The 13,889-nt window shown below is 36.4% G+C and overlaps 1 pseudogene; it reads right to left on the reverse strand.

The window, feature by feature from the left end:
• Positions 1–8,966: 8,966 nt before the first annotated feature.
• LOC118851233 lies at positions 8,967–10,160 on the reverse strand (annotated as a pseudogene).
• Between the last annotated feature and the right edge of the window lie 3,729 nt (positions 10,161–13,889).

Below are 13,889 nucleotides of genomic sequence, written 5' to 3' on the forward strand. Positions count from 1 at the left end.
GAGGACCTGAGTTCAAATCCGGTCTCAGACACTTGACACATGTACTAGCTGTGTGACCTTGGGTAAGTCACTTAACCCTAATTGCCCTGCCAAAAAGCAAAAAAAAAAAAAAAGACGCCTCTTCATGTGTTCAAATCCATTCTCAGACATTTCCTGGCTGAACCCTGGGCAACCCACTTAACCCTATTTGCCTCAGTTCTCATCTGTAAAATGAGCTGGAGAAGAAAATGGTGAGCCATTCCAGTATCTTTACCAAGCCAATCCCCAATGGACTCACAAAGAGTCAGACAAAAGTGAAAAACTACTACATGACAACCATTCATCTGTGTACATTTTACATTAAACTAGTAAAATGTAAGCTCTTTCAAATCAGGAACAATTTCGTTTTTATTGTGATAATTCTAGTATCTAGCATAGTGCCTTTATATTACATAATAAATGCTTAAAATGAATAGAATAATTAAAAACCTGAATACAACTAAATATAATGAGAACAGATTAGGGAAATATATCTTAGATTTTTTTTAATTCTGTGAGCTAAGATGAAAGATGGTTTCTAGCTGTGGAGGAACAGAAAGGTTTTTTGTGGAGAAAGTGACATTTGATCTGGAAAAAGAGAGAAAGTTGGAACATTCCAAGCCAAAGTAACTATATTAAGCAGGAAATTGAGAGACATACTTGCAGAATGGAGAGTGGCAGAAGACTTGCAGAATTTTCAGGCTGTTTCTATTAGACTAGTACTAATTCAAAACTACAGATTTAAAGCAATATGATCTTCAAAAACATTTCCAACTGGGAATGATGTCTACAATATATATTAAGCAGTTGGAAGGTAATTTCTGAACTCCCACTGTGTCTTGACAAGGTATCTGAAATCTCTGTTGTTTAAAATTTGACATATTTGCTAATTTACTTTTAACAGTTTAGACTTTTCTCTTTAGAGCAGGTTGTCAAAAATAAAATCTACATTCTCTTAAAAGTCTATTCCATTACTTTAAAAAAAGCCATAAATGCACCCAAGTTTCCTCTTTGAACAACGAAAATATTTCCACTTTCAAAATTTTACTATGAGGTTGGTTATGCTAAGACCTCCAACCACACTAAGGGATCTCTTAAAAATGAAGTAGAGGCTGGTTTTATTTATTTTTAAATAAGATCAGCTAATCATAATAATGGACCATGGAATCATCATGGTATTACACAAAGAACACTGGTTTTTGAATCAGTGGAATGGAGTTCAAAATCTGCTTTTGACATTTACAGCTTATATGACTTTGGGCAATTCACTTAATATTTCTAGGTTTCATTTTCCTCATCTGTAGAATGATGGAGTCACATTAGACAGTCTTAATGGACCCCTCCAGTGCCAGATATATAACTATGTCATGCATAGAATCGTAGATGCAAAGCAGGAAGGAACCTTGGTGAACCTTTCATTTAAGAAATGAGGAAATCAAGGGCAAGAGAACTTAAATGTCACACAGCTCATAATTGTCTGAGGCAGAATATGAACATTGGTCTTTCTGACTCCAAGCTCAGAACTCTACCCCCTGTGCTTTGTGGGCTACTATTACGAAGATACTTCCCATCATGTGTTAACTCTAACTAGAAACTGGATGCAGCAAACTAGTTTCTGATGGGGGTTGTGGTTTGTCCTTCATTCTTGAAAGAGACCATGACATCAGGAAGAAGATGCCTTGACTTGCAATTGAATTGGATTTAAGTAAAGGCTGTGTAAAGTCACCAGCCTCACTTTCTCCCCCAGAGCCATCTGGATCCAGTGGCCTGATATAGATAGAACACCTGGAGATGGTCCAGGATGCAGTGGGGATCCTTGGTCTTTTGAGGCTAAGGTATTCAGAGTTCTCACTTTGAGTGAGGCAATGTCCATTCAGTGATTAGGCCAGTTTAAGAACTGAATCAAGGGATGGTCCCTTTCATAATTAATATATATATTTATATGTGTGTATATATATATATGTTATATACATGTGTGTGTCTGTGTATGTCTGTATATAGATATATGTGTGTATACATGTGCACACGCGTATATATGTATAAATATATGTACAACTTGAAGGGGGAAGGAAGAATGAAACAAGTACTTATTAAATACCTATTATACAGATGACAACGTGCTAAGCACTTTAGAAGTATTATTTCATTTCATCTTCATAACAACCCTGGGAGGCAGGTGTTATAATTACTCTACATTTTACAGTTTTGGAAATAGAAGTTTAAGTCATTTGCTAAGTCACAGGGCTAGCATCTGAAGTTGCATTTGAACTAAAGTCTTCCTGCCTTCCAGTCCTAGTGCTCTATCCACTATGCCATGTACCCAGTCCAGAAAAAGCTACTCAAAATGAGTATGGTGGAATGAAAGGAGTCGATAGAAGATGAATTTATATCCCAATGTTTGTTTTTTGTATTTACATAAATTAATTGCTATATATTGAAATAATATTAAAAATAAATGTTAAGCAAATATTACATATAAAAAATAACAACCGTATAACTACTTTTTGGAGAGACATCATTTTGACATTTTTATCTGAACATTGTTGAAAAAAGAATGACATAATAATAATAAATAATAATAACAATGGACATAATTTTTAATGTCATTTGTGAAGTACTACCTGGGGAATTGAGTGAGCTCAGAAGTTCTGAGCCACAGAAGTCTAAGTCAATCAGACATTGGTACGAAGTTGGGAATTAATATGGTGAGCCTCTGGGAGTGGGGGCACTAAGTTTCCTAAGGAGGGGTGAACTAGCTCAGGTTGGAAACAGCAGGTTAAAAGATCCTATGCTCAGTCTTCTCTGATATTGGGCTCATGAGTAGTTTCCGCACTTCTAGCCTGGATATGATGGGGAAACAGTCTTAATTTCCTAGCTAAAGAAATAGATTCAGAGATGTGAAGGGACTACTGAGATCAGAAAGCTCCCAATGTTTGTGGGGTAAGATTTGATCCCAGGTCTCCTTGAATCCAAGTTTTAATTTCTCTTTACCACTCCAGTGATTCCATTGAGCCTTTATGCAGGATTTTTGGGAGAAACAAAATGTGTAGTTTCTGCTTTCGAGAAGTTTATATACTAAAGAGTCTGGGGTGTGAAGCAAAGAAAAATAAAATTAAATATAGTCCAAAAGAGAGAAAAGCAAATATTTGCTTTTTCTTAATTCCCTCAGTTCTTCACCAATCACCAAACATTACCTCATACACATTTGTATTCTTTGTCCTACTGGTTATCTAACTCTCCATTCCCTGAATAGACTGGGAACTCTGATGGGACATGAATGTATCCTTTCATTCTCCTACTCTCCTTGTTGATTTCGTGCTAGTGGAGTGAGATTCCACATTGGGATTCCACAAATTGACCTTCTCTCTTAATCTCCCCACAACTCCATACTACTCAGTGTTATACTAAAGCCCTAGTGCAATGCCTCATTTCTGTACTGAGGTGAGCCTGGGTTCTCAAAGTCTATATCATTGGAGCCCATACTTAGAATGCCCTCTGACTGTGGGTCTAAGGTTGCACCAGAAGATTGTCTTTTGAGGATCTGCCCAAGTAAAGTACGTTCAGGGATGGTTGTGATTCAGTTGACTACAGGATGGGCCAATTAGTTAATCCTAGCAACTCTCAAAGACTGCCTATTAAATTATGGATGAGTTTTGACCAGTATGGCAGCAAAGGATACTCCAATTAAAGTATTAAAGAAGTGCTACCTGGACACATTCATATTTAATGAAATAAGTTAAATCCAGGACATTTGCACCCCATTATTTCTAACCTTTTTCTCAACTTGAAAACTCGTGTCTCTATCTCCTTTCATTCATTTATCTGCTGTCTGATTTTTCTTTATTCATTTACATTCAATCATATTGACACAGCAATTTTTTCATATTCCTATGCCAGATTTTCTCATTCATTTATCTGTCAAATCATACTTTGTTTGACACATACACCTCCTCACTCAGCTTATGCACTAGAACAATCTCTTCTTGACACATAAAATCACTCCCTCTATTTCAGTCTTTCTCAAATTTTCTCACACAGTTTCCATTATATGTGTACTATTTTAACTCTTCCATGACTCTTTAATGTTGATGTCTTATCTTGGTGTGGCAGTGACCTCATACTCAAACAGAAAGAAAAAATAAAATCTTTGAAAATAGGCCTTTTGATTGGTTGTATTTTTATCATCAAAGGTCAAAGTTTTGGTTTTTTTTTTGGATTCAGAGACTCATCAACAAAACACTATCCAATATGAGGAATGTTTTGGCTATATCAACCTATTAATAATTAAAGATTTCTGAGTAACGTGGATATGTCCACACTGAGAGAATCTGTTAAATATGGAGTATGAATAGTAGCAGGAAGAAGACACTCAACTGCAAAATGATTCCATACTGATGCTCCATCTCTCCCTACATGAAAATTATCTTTCCTGACCCCCCCATTGCCATTGTGTGTTGTATAATCCCTATTTTGATGCAAACTCCTTGAAGGCAGGGGATGTCTCATATTTGTATTTGCATCTCTATTTTGTAGCTCAGTGACTGGCATAAAATAGCTTCTTAATAAATGTTTTTGTTTTGTTGGTTTTTTTTTTGGTTTCTTTACTTGTTTTTATTTCTTTAACTCATTCAAGTAATTTAGCTACAAACCCACTGTCACCTATATCCCAGCTTCACTTTCCATGATCTGGATCTTAAAATTGAAAGCTTCAATAATATATTAGTGTCTTCAAGTCTGGCTTCAGGGATCCTCTGCTTATATATGTGTGGTGAGGAAATTTTTGCTAGCCTTAATCTGCTCAAAAAGATTATATCCAATGGCCATGTCCATGGGGGAAAATAAAGAATTTCTATAGAGAGGCAGCTCTGGATCCACTCTTCACTCCAATGAATACATTGATCCAAGACTCCTATAAAGTATTCATTATGAAAAAAATGCTATTCATCTCCAAGGAGAGAATTGATGAATTCTGAGTGACAATTGGAATATAATTGTCTTGTTTTTTTTTTTTACTTTTTTAGTGTATGATTGATACAGAAATGTGTTTTGCATGATTTCACATGTACAATTGACATCATATTATTTGCCTTCTCAGTGGGTGGGAGAAAGTTGGAGCTAGGGAAAGAATTTGGATCTCAATCTTTAAAAAAAAGAGTTTTAAAATAAAAATAATTTTAAAATCAAATAATGATGCTTTAATAGTTTTAGTTTTAAAATTTTAACAAATATTCATTTTCTTACCATCCCCTCACACCCCCTCAAAATGAAAAAAAGTCCTGTAATAAATATGCATATTCAAATAAAGAAAAGTCTCAGAACTCTAACATTTCTGTATTAAAGATATCTATCTATCTATCTATCTATCTATCTATCTATCTATCTATCTCTTTCAGTATCTTGAGTACTTCACTTCTTCCAGCATTCTTTCAACTAAACTAAGTTTCCTCATTCATAGAAATCAACTTGAAAAAATGTATTTATAACTGAAAAGCTGACAGCATCAATTAAATATCCACAGCCCAAAGACCCCAGTTCAAGCATAAAGCAGGAAAAATCCCACATTATTATACCATTTATTACTTATGATTTAGTGGAAGACATACTTTCTGCCTATAGAATGGAATTATGGGGGTGAAATCAGGTGGGAAACAGAAAAACCTAATCCCAAATAAATTTTAAATATAACATTAGAGAGATTGATATTTGTATAGGACTTAGCAGTTTTCAATTTTTATACGCATTATCTTATTTGGTCACAACAATTCTAGGTAAATATAATAAGTTTTATTAACCCCATTTTACTGATGAAAAGACTGAGGCCAAGAGACTGAATTATTTTTGTCATTGTTCATTCATGTCTAATTTGTGATGACCCCATTTGGGGTTTTCTTAGCAGAGATGCTAGAGTGATTTACCATTTCTGTCTCCAGCTCATTTGACCAAAGAGGAAACTGAGGCAAAGCAGGTTAAATAACTTGCCCAGGATCACAAAACTTAGAAGTTTCTGAGGACAGATTTCAATTCAGTAAGATGAATCTTTAAGGTACAGCATTCTATCCACCATGTCACCTAGCGTCCCCCTAAATGATTTACTCAAAATTATACAAGAAGTAAATGCAAAAGGCAGCATTTGAATCAAAGTCTTTTGTGATTCCAAATCTTAAAAATTTTCTTTTCCTCCATATTTTCACTTGTATCATGTTCCTGGTAGATGACAAGATTTTTTATACATTCTGGAGAAGAAAAAAAGACATGAAGCAACCTGGATATTCCCTAGCATCTGCACGATAAAAATTTCATCAATCTATCTTGTTGTCCAATGATTCTGCTCTACTATATATGTTCTGTCTGTCACCATGCTTTCTACAGCAGCTGTCATCACAGAGGGGCTGCCCTGGTGGCCTCCTTGCTGCAAAATCAGGCCCTCCTTGGTTCGCAAAGCATATTTACTACCTTTTAATATAGCCATCCATATGCTTTGTCCATAGCAAATTAATGCAAGATATGTTCTCCAGAGCAATATTAAAGACTCTATGACCCAAAATGATGGAGTATAATCTACTTAGACAATATTTACCAAAGTTGTATCACACTCTGAATTGCTTTCCTTCTCATTATATACAGTGTCAGGAAACATAGATTAACTAACTGCTGAAGTCTGGTTGAAGTATTTTCAATCCATTTTCTGAGACAACTATTTTAATAACTACGGCTTTCACTCAGAGGAGGATTTCCCTAATTCTACTTATGCAATTTGATGAAATTTCATCCCCGATGGTATGGATTAAAATGGCATTATGAGGATATTAAATTTTAAAAAAAAAGAATGAAATAGGAATGTGTCTGATAAAAAAATCATATCTGGTTTTAAAAGTGATTGAGACAAATTGTTTCATGAATATTAATAACCATATATAATTTTATTAATTAACATCTTCCACCTAGCACATCACTAAGGATAATCTACATATGAAACAATGCATATTGAAAGTATATTTCAAAACCTTAATTTCTTTATCAATTTAGATGAAAATCTCCTGAGACAAACACTTTTTGTTTAGTTTTGGGGAAAAAAAAGACAGATGTATAACATTGTACGACAAATTTTGTGGATGATTTATTAGATTAATTTCATTAAATGGACAACCAGCATAACATTGGTAGATTTAGACTGTGGGATCTGTCTACCTTCTACAATTTATTTGTTTGAGCAGAGTGGCAATACAAGGGGTGGGGAACGGGCAGCCTTAGGGCCATATGTGGCCCTCTAGATCCTCAAGTGTGGCTCTTTGACTGAATCCAAACTTCGCAGGACAAGTCTCCTTAATAAAAGGATTTGTTCTGTAAAACTTGGACTCAGTCAAGAGGCTCCACCCAAAGACCTAGAAGACCACAGGTGGCCTCGAGGTTGCAGGTTCCCTACCCCTGATGATGATACAGTGTCCAAATTCATGATTTCTCTGATATATAGAACTTAGTGTTACAAAACCATCATAACCAATGTAGAATAGAAACTACTCTGCCATTTATAATCTTAGATAATTGCCTCCTTCACTTTAGTTGTTCAAGATCATAGAGTCAGTTTTTGGCACAGAAGAATTGGAATGCAAATTCTTCTGACTCCAAGGCTTAGTTTTCTGTCCTCTCTACCAGACATGACCAGCATGTAGCCCATAGCACTCCAAAATGTTGCCTCAACCAGATTAAAATGTAGTTCCTATCTGATTTTAATGTGTTAATTTAATTTTAAAAGAGAAATATGCAAATACATCTGGTTTTCTAAGTCAATATGTGTCCCATAGAGATCCTTCTGTATGGTTTAGTGGTCCCATTTCTGTTTGAATTTGACGCTACTGCTCAATACCTCAGTACCTTTCAAGAGAAAGGACAAATAGTAATAAAGGAAGATGAATCTTTCTTACCTGTGCTTGTTAATGATTAGGTGCCAACAAAGGGATGAAGTGCTCTAAATATTACCCTCCCAAAAAATGAAAATATTTTTATTTGGATATGAATGCAACTGAACATATTTTAGACATTCTGATATCCAATACTCTTCTGAAATGAAATTAATGGTTTATTATTTTTGACATATGTTTATGATGATTTCTTCATTTTGGTGTTTTCACTTACATTACTAGTCTCACTAAGTGCATTGTTTTCTTTATTTTATATTATTCCATCTATATTCCATAATTCAAATATTACTTTATCTTTATTCATGCCTCACATTTTGTATTTTACCACTCAATTACATTATTTTTTATATCACAAATTGTTTCCTCACACAGGGTTCTCTGTCTCTCTCTGTCTTTGTCTGTCTCTCTGTCTCTGTGTCTGTATCTCTTTCTTTCTTTCTCTCTAAGAAATTGTGTTCTAAAATTCAGAGATGTTAGGGGGAAAATGACTGGCCAGAAAGATACCATTGGGTTTCCTTGATGAATCTTCCATATGGGCAGATGTTTCACAGAGAGAAGATCTATGTGTAATTTCATGCAATGTCTTAGAAAATACAAAATGGCCTGGTGTCAAAGGATTGTTGCCAAACTTGAAGATTCAGGTTGCCTAAACTTCTTTCTTTTCACCCATCTCAACATTCTCTAGCTCTGAGGTATCTCAGGAACACATCTAAAACTATCAAATGGTAGGAAGTGCTTCCAACAACTAGGCCACCCCTTCTCCCTTTTCTTTCAACTTCCTGGGTTTCTTGAATAATCACATGGTTTGAAAGGAAGATAAGACAATAACTACATTTCCTCTGAAAGAAAGGATCTTTAAGACTTGCCATTTGCCCTCCACTGCTACCTATATTCCTCTAGGCTTTGCAATACATTCTGGTTATAAGCTGTGCCATCTCCAAGCACTGTCATCATAAATATATAAGTAAATTAATGTTCCCTGGGATTTGCCATGTATCTAACTGCTGGGTCTTTCCATCTGCCCTCTAGCTACTTTTGTTGCACTGAATATGGTGACTTTATTAATGGTATACAATACAGGACTCTAGGCTTCTCCCGCCTACTTACTACAGTGGTGCTTTGGGACAAGGATGTGAATGGCATATGAATCCCCAGTATAGGAATGTAGGTTAGTAATGAAGGCTCCCCAGTGGAGTATCTCCTTTTTTGGCTGCTGATGAAGGTGCATGGCTTTCCACTTGACTCCTTGGAGTCCATGTAAACCATGAGGTTTACTATACTGTTGCTATAACCATACTCATTGTCATACCAAGAAATGAGCTTGACAAAATGGTCATTGAGGGCAATACCAACACCAGCATCAATGGTAGAAGAGTGGGTGTTGGTGTTAAAGTTACAGGATAGAACTTGGTCCTCTTTGTAGCCCAAGATGTCCTTCAATGGTCTCTCTGATGCTTACTTACCCACTTTCTTCAGATCATCATATTTGGAGGTTTCTCCAGGCAGCAGGTCAGATACATTGGAAATAGGAACACAGAAGGCCATGCCTCCTGTGAGCTTCCCATTTATCCCAGGTATGAACTTGCCTACAGCCTTAGCAGTGCTAGTGGAAGCACAGGTGATGTTTTGGGCAGCACCATGGCCCTCACACCACAGCTTAACAAAGTTGCCATCTACTGTCTTCTGGGTAGCAGTAATGGCATGGAATGTAGTCATGAGTCCTTCTACAATGCTGAAGTTGTCAAGAATGACCATGGCCAAGGGGGCCAAGCAGTTGGTAGTACAGAAGGCATTACTGATAATCTTAAGGGAATTATCATATTTCTTATAGTTCACTCCCATCATGAACATGGGGGCATCAGCAGAAGGGGCAGAGATGATGACCTGCTTTGAGTGAGCTCCAGCTTTTTTTCTATGATGGTAAAGATTCCAGTGGACTCTACAACATACTTGGCTCCAGCATCTCCCCATCCAATATTGGTGGGATCCCCCTCCTGGAAGATGGTGATGGATTTTCCATTGATCACCAGCTTCCATTTCTCAGCCTTAACAATGCCCTTGAACTTGCAATTGGTGGAATCATTTTGAAACATATAAACCACATAGTTGAGGTCAATGAAGGGGGTCATTGATGGCCATGATGTCTAGTCCACCTGAAGTGAATGCAGCCCTGGACACCTGGTGCCCAATAGGGCCAAATCTGTTGACTCCAACCTTCACCATCTTGTTTCAGGCATGCTACTGAAGCAGCAGAATCTGACACCAAGCTTGAGAGAAAAGACCCCAGCTGCTTTTTTTTTAAATGTTCTCTCCAATAAGAGGGTAAACATTCTAAGAACAGCTTTTTTCCCTTTGTACCTACAAAACAGTCCAATGCTTGGAATATTGTTAAGAACTTAATAATTTTTTTCCCGATTCATATGACCACTCCTTAAATTATGCATTTATAAAGCAACAGGGATGCTACAGACATCCAAAATAAACCTTTCCTCAGTTTATGCTGCTGAGGAGGTACAAAGAATGACAGACAGACCAGATGTAAGGTCTAGTTGCTGCCATTTTTAATTGACTCATTAGGTCAAGCTCGTGTTAGATTGCAGCAGAAATGTCACGTCTTGTATTCTCTATAAGAGGAGGGAAGTTTACTGACAGGTTGATGAATTCTCTTCAGACTAGTTTTAGATCATCATTGATCTGACTCTAAATTTCAGCATGAAATAATGGCTGAGCAGGATCTGAACTTCATTGTTGTATTTTTTCTTAACCTAATCTGCATGAATATATATATATATATATATATATATATATATATATATATATATATGTATGTATATAGTTGGTTTCCTTTTATAATTTATATATATTATTTTATGTCTTAGAAATCATTATTCATAGAAGAGGTCCATAGACTTCACCAGGATAAGAAAGAGGTCCATGTCACAAACACACACACACACACACACACACACACACACACAATTATTAACCTCTCATCTATGGGTGCCCATAAGGTATGGTTCAGGGAAGATGGATGAGCCTAAACATTAACATTAGAAATTGACTTTTTCTCACAGATCATCATTTTATTTACTTGACTACAAAGGGTGGCTGCTAGAACCTTCTTTCTTTTACAGAATGGAGCTTTTAGTTCACAGAGCCTATAGCAGGCAGTAAGGCACTCTGTACCTGTGAGTAGATTTTGGTCATTTTTAATGTCATTTCTGAATGGGAATGGAGGTTCCAAAGGTGTTAATGTTGGAACATTCTGGAAAATACAGGGGCATTTTAGCACTTGAGATTAATTGGGTAGAGTAAAATCCTGAAGAAAGAACTTTGAGAATGTAACAAGCATAGCAAAGTGAAATGGATGGTGAACTTGGAGGTAGGAAGGCTGACAACAGACCTTTAGTTTCCACCTTAGCCAATCATTTAGCTTTGTGGCTCTGGGCAAGTAACTCTAAATTTCTGTGCCTCAGGTCCCTCTTGTTGATCTAGAGACTGATTAGTAAGAACTGATATTAGAAGATCAAGTAGAATCTATGAGCTTAGCAGTTCTAGAAAATCAAGGAGAAATATTAATAAAAAGAGATTTGGGAGGGCTTGAGTTCACATGGTTAAAATGGAAAGTCCCAGTTAATAAACCAAGATTAAGCAGAGAGCAAAATGGTACAAATCCTTCAAGTCCAAGGCAAATCTCAGTGACTGAGAAAGAATGAAAGCAGCTTTGCCGGCTTAATTACCTTCTGAAGGTCTTCTGTAGTTCTTATTTCTCTGAGATGTTCTGTTATTGATGTGGACTTGACTCTGACTAATTCTCATTTCCTATGTAGACTGGCAACTGCAAGTGCTCAAACTGACCTTTAATGACCACTTTTCAGAAGTGTTGTAGATCAGATTTATGTACTCAATAGGGTTGTATTCTGGATGGGCCTTAAGGTCACTTTCCAGCTTTAAGAAACTTCAATAAGAGATTTAGATATTGTAATATATTCCAAGACAATTTGTGGAATATCTTCCTATTTGTGTAAGATAGCCTTTATAATCTAGACCCCTCCTAGCTGTCTCGGTTTTTTACCTTATTATTCACCACATAATCTTTAATCCAGTGACAATAACCTTACCATCTCATGAACAAGACAATGATCTCTCCTCTCTAGGCATTCCCTCTGATTATCTCCCATGCCTAGAATTCTCTCCTTCCTCATATCTACCTATCAGTTTCACCAACTTCCTTTAAGTCTCCACTAAAATTTCATCTCCTGCAGGAAGCCTTTCCTAACCCTTCCTAATTCTAGTGCCATACTACTCTTATTTATTGCTCATTTACCCTGGATATCACATGTTTAAACATATTTGTTTGATTGTTATCTCCCCCATTAAATTACAAATTCCTTGAGGGAAGGTACAGCATTTTGCTTCTCTTTGTATCCTCAGGACTTATCCCAGTGCCAGGAACATAGTAGGCACTTAATAAGTGTTTATTTGTTGACTGAGATAATATATAGTGCAGGTTCTTTCTAGGACACTGATTTGGGAGTCAGGGGACCTGAATTTGAATCCCGTTTTTGACACTACTTCTGTGACTTTGGGCATCTTACTTACATGGAACCTGAATCTTTTTAGGTCCAAAACAACAGTTCTTTCTAGATCTAAATCTATATTCATATTGATGAGGTTCCAGTAGAGTTGTGATGAGATGAATCTAAAGAATTACAAAGGCTGAGGTCAACTCCAAACCAGTTGGAAAGATTTATTATAGTTTTGAGGTTCCATGCTCTGGATGGTGGCTAAGTCCCCTAGAGGAACTAGCAACTTTAGTAAGGCAAGACATAGTTTTGTGGAGAATATGATGGTGATTACAGAATCAAAATTTACATAAAATATAGGAATATGATTAATATTAAAAAGGCAGGAGGAGTTTCTTAAGAGATTATATACTGGAGGAGGGGTTCCAGCTCAGTGGAACTGCCCAGGCACTATCATAGGGTGGGCCCCTTCTATGGTTAGGTGATCAAGCATCCTACTCTACATCGTGGTGGTGGTGTCTTCTGATTGGCTAGCTATCTTGGTCCTGTCTGGTGAAGATGAATAGCATGATTTGTGCCTATTTCATGGGAAAAGGTTTCTGTGGGACAATGCTGCATTTCTGTTTCTGTGGGAACTAAGAGTTCAGGGACATACCTGTTGTTCTAGTGAGCAGTGAGGCATAAGTTAGGACATTGACAGGGGTGGGGTTGGTAGGCATAGTGGGCTAAAATGAAATTAGAATATCCAGGCTGGCAGCAACTCTATTAGGACTCCATCAATATGATCAAAGTTTTGTCCAGAGAAAGAGGTATGGCCTGGAATAGCATTAATTTTTTTTTGTCAAGGAAAAAAGTATGATTAAGGACAGTTATAAATGACAATTTTTATGCCAGGGATAGAAGACCCCAAGACACCACGAGTCTGTGGCTAGTGAGTGAGGTCAGAAGAACTTACCTGAAGTATTACCTCCAAAAAGAGGAGGTGCAATCCAGGAATTTCCTATTTTTTAGCAAATTATTCTTACTCTATAGGTACTAAAATAATTTTCTCTATACTCCTGAAGGGCTGAAAATGTTTTCAGTATAGTATGGGAAAATTCCACATCCCCCTGTCCTAGTTGTGCCTCTTTGATTAAATGTACATTCTGTAGATGAACTAAATTTATGCGCTTGAAAATATTTACTAAAAACTTTGAGTCTTACATGTTATGCTGGTTAAAGTATCTCTATATATTGTTCAAAATAATATTATAACTATTCCTAATTCATCACTCTTTTTCTTTTAAAGTCTGTGTTTAGTGAAATAATATCCACATGTGAGTGATTAAGTTGTGTTTAACATATTTAATTATAATTACATCAAAGCTATTCACTGTATGAGAAGAATAATTCTGGATAGATCGTGTGTTCAAAGAACCCCAAATCT

The sequence above is a fragment of the Trichosurus vulpecula genome, chromosome 5, assembly GCF_011100635.1.
Source record: "Trichosurus vulpecula isolate mTriVul1 chromosome 5, mTriVul1.pri, whole genome shotgun sequence".
Classification (NCBI taxonomy): domain Eukaryota; kingdom Metazoa; phylum Chordata; class Mammalia; order Diprotodontia; family Phalangeridae; genus Trichosurus; species Trichosurus vulpecula.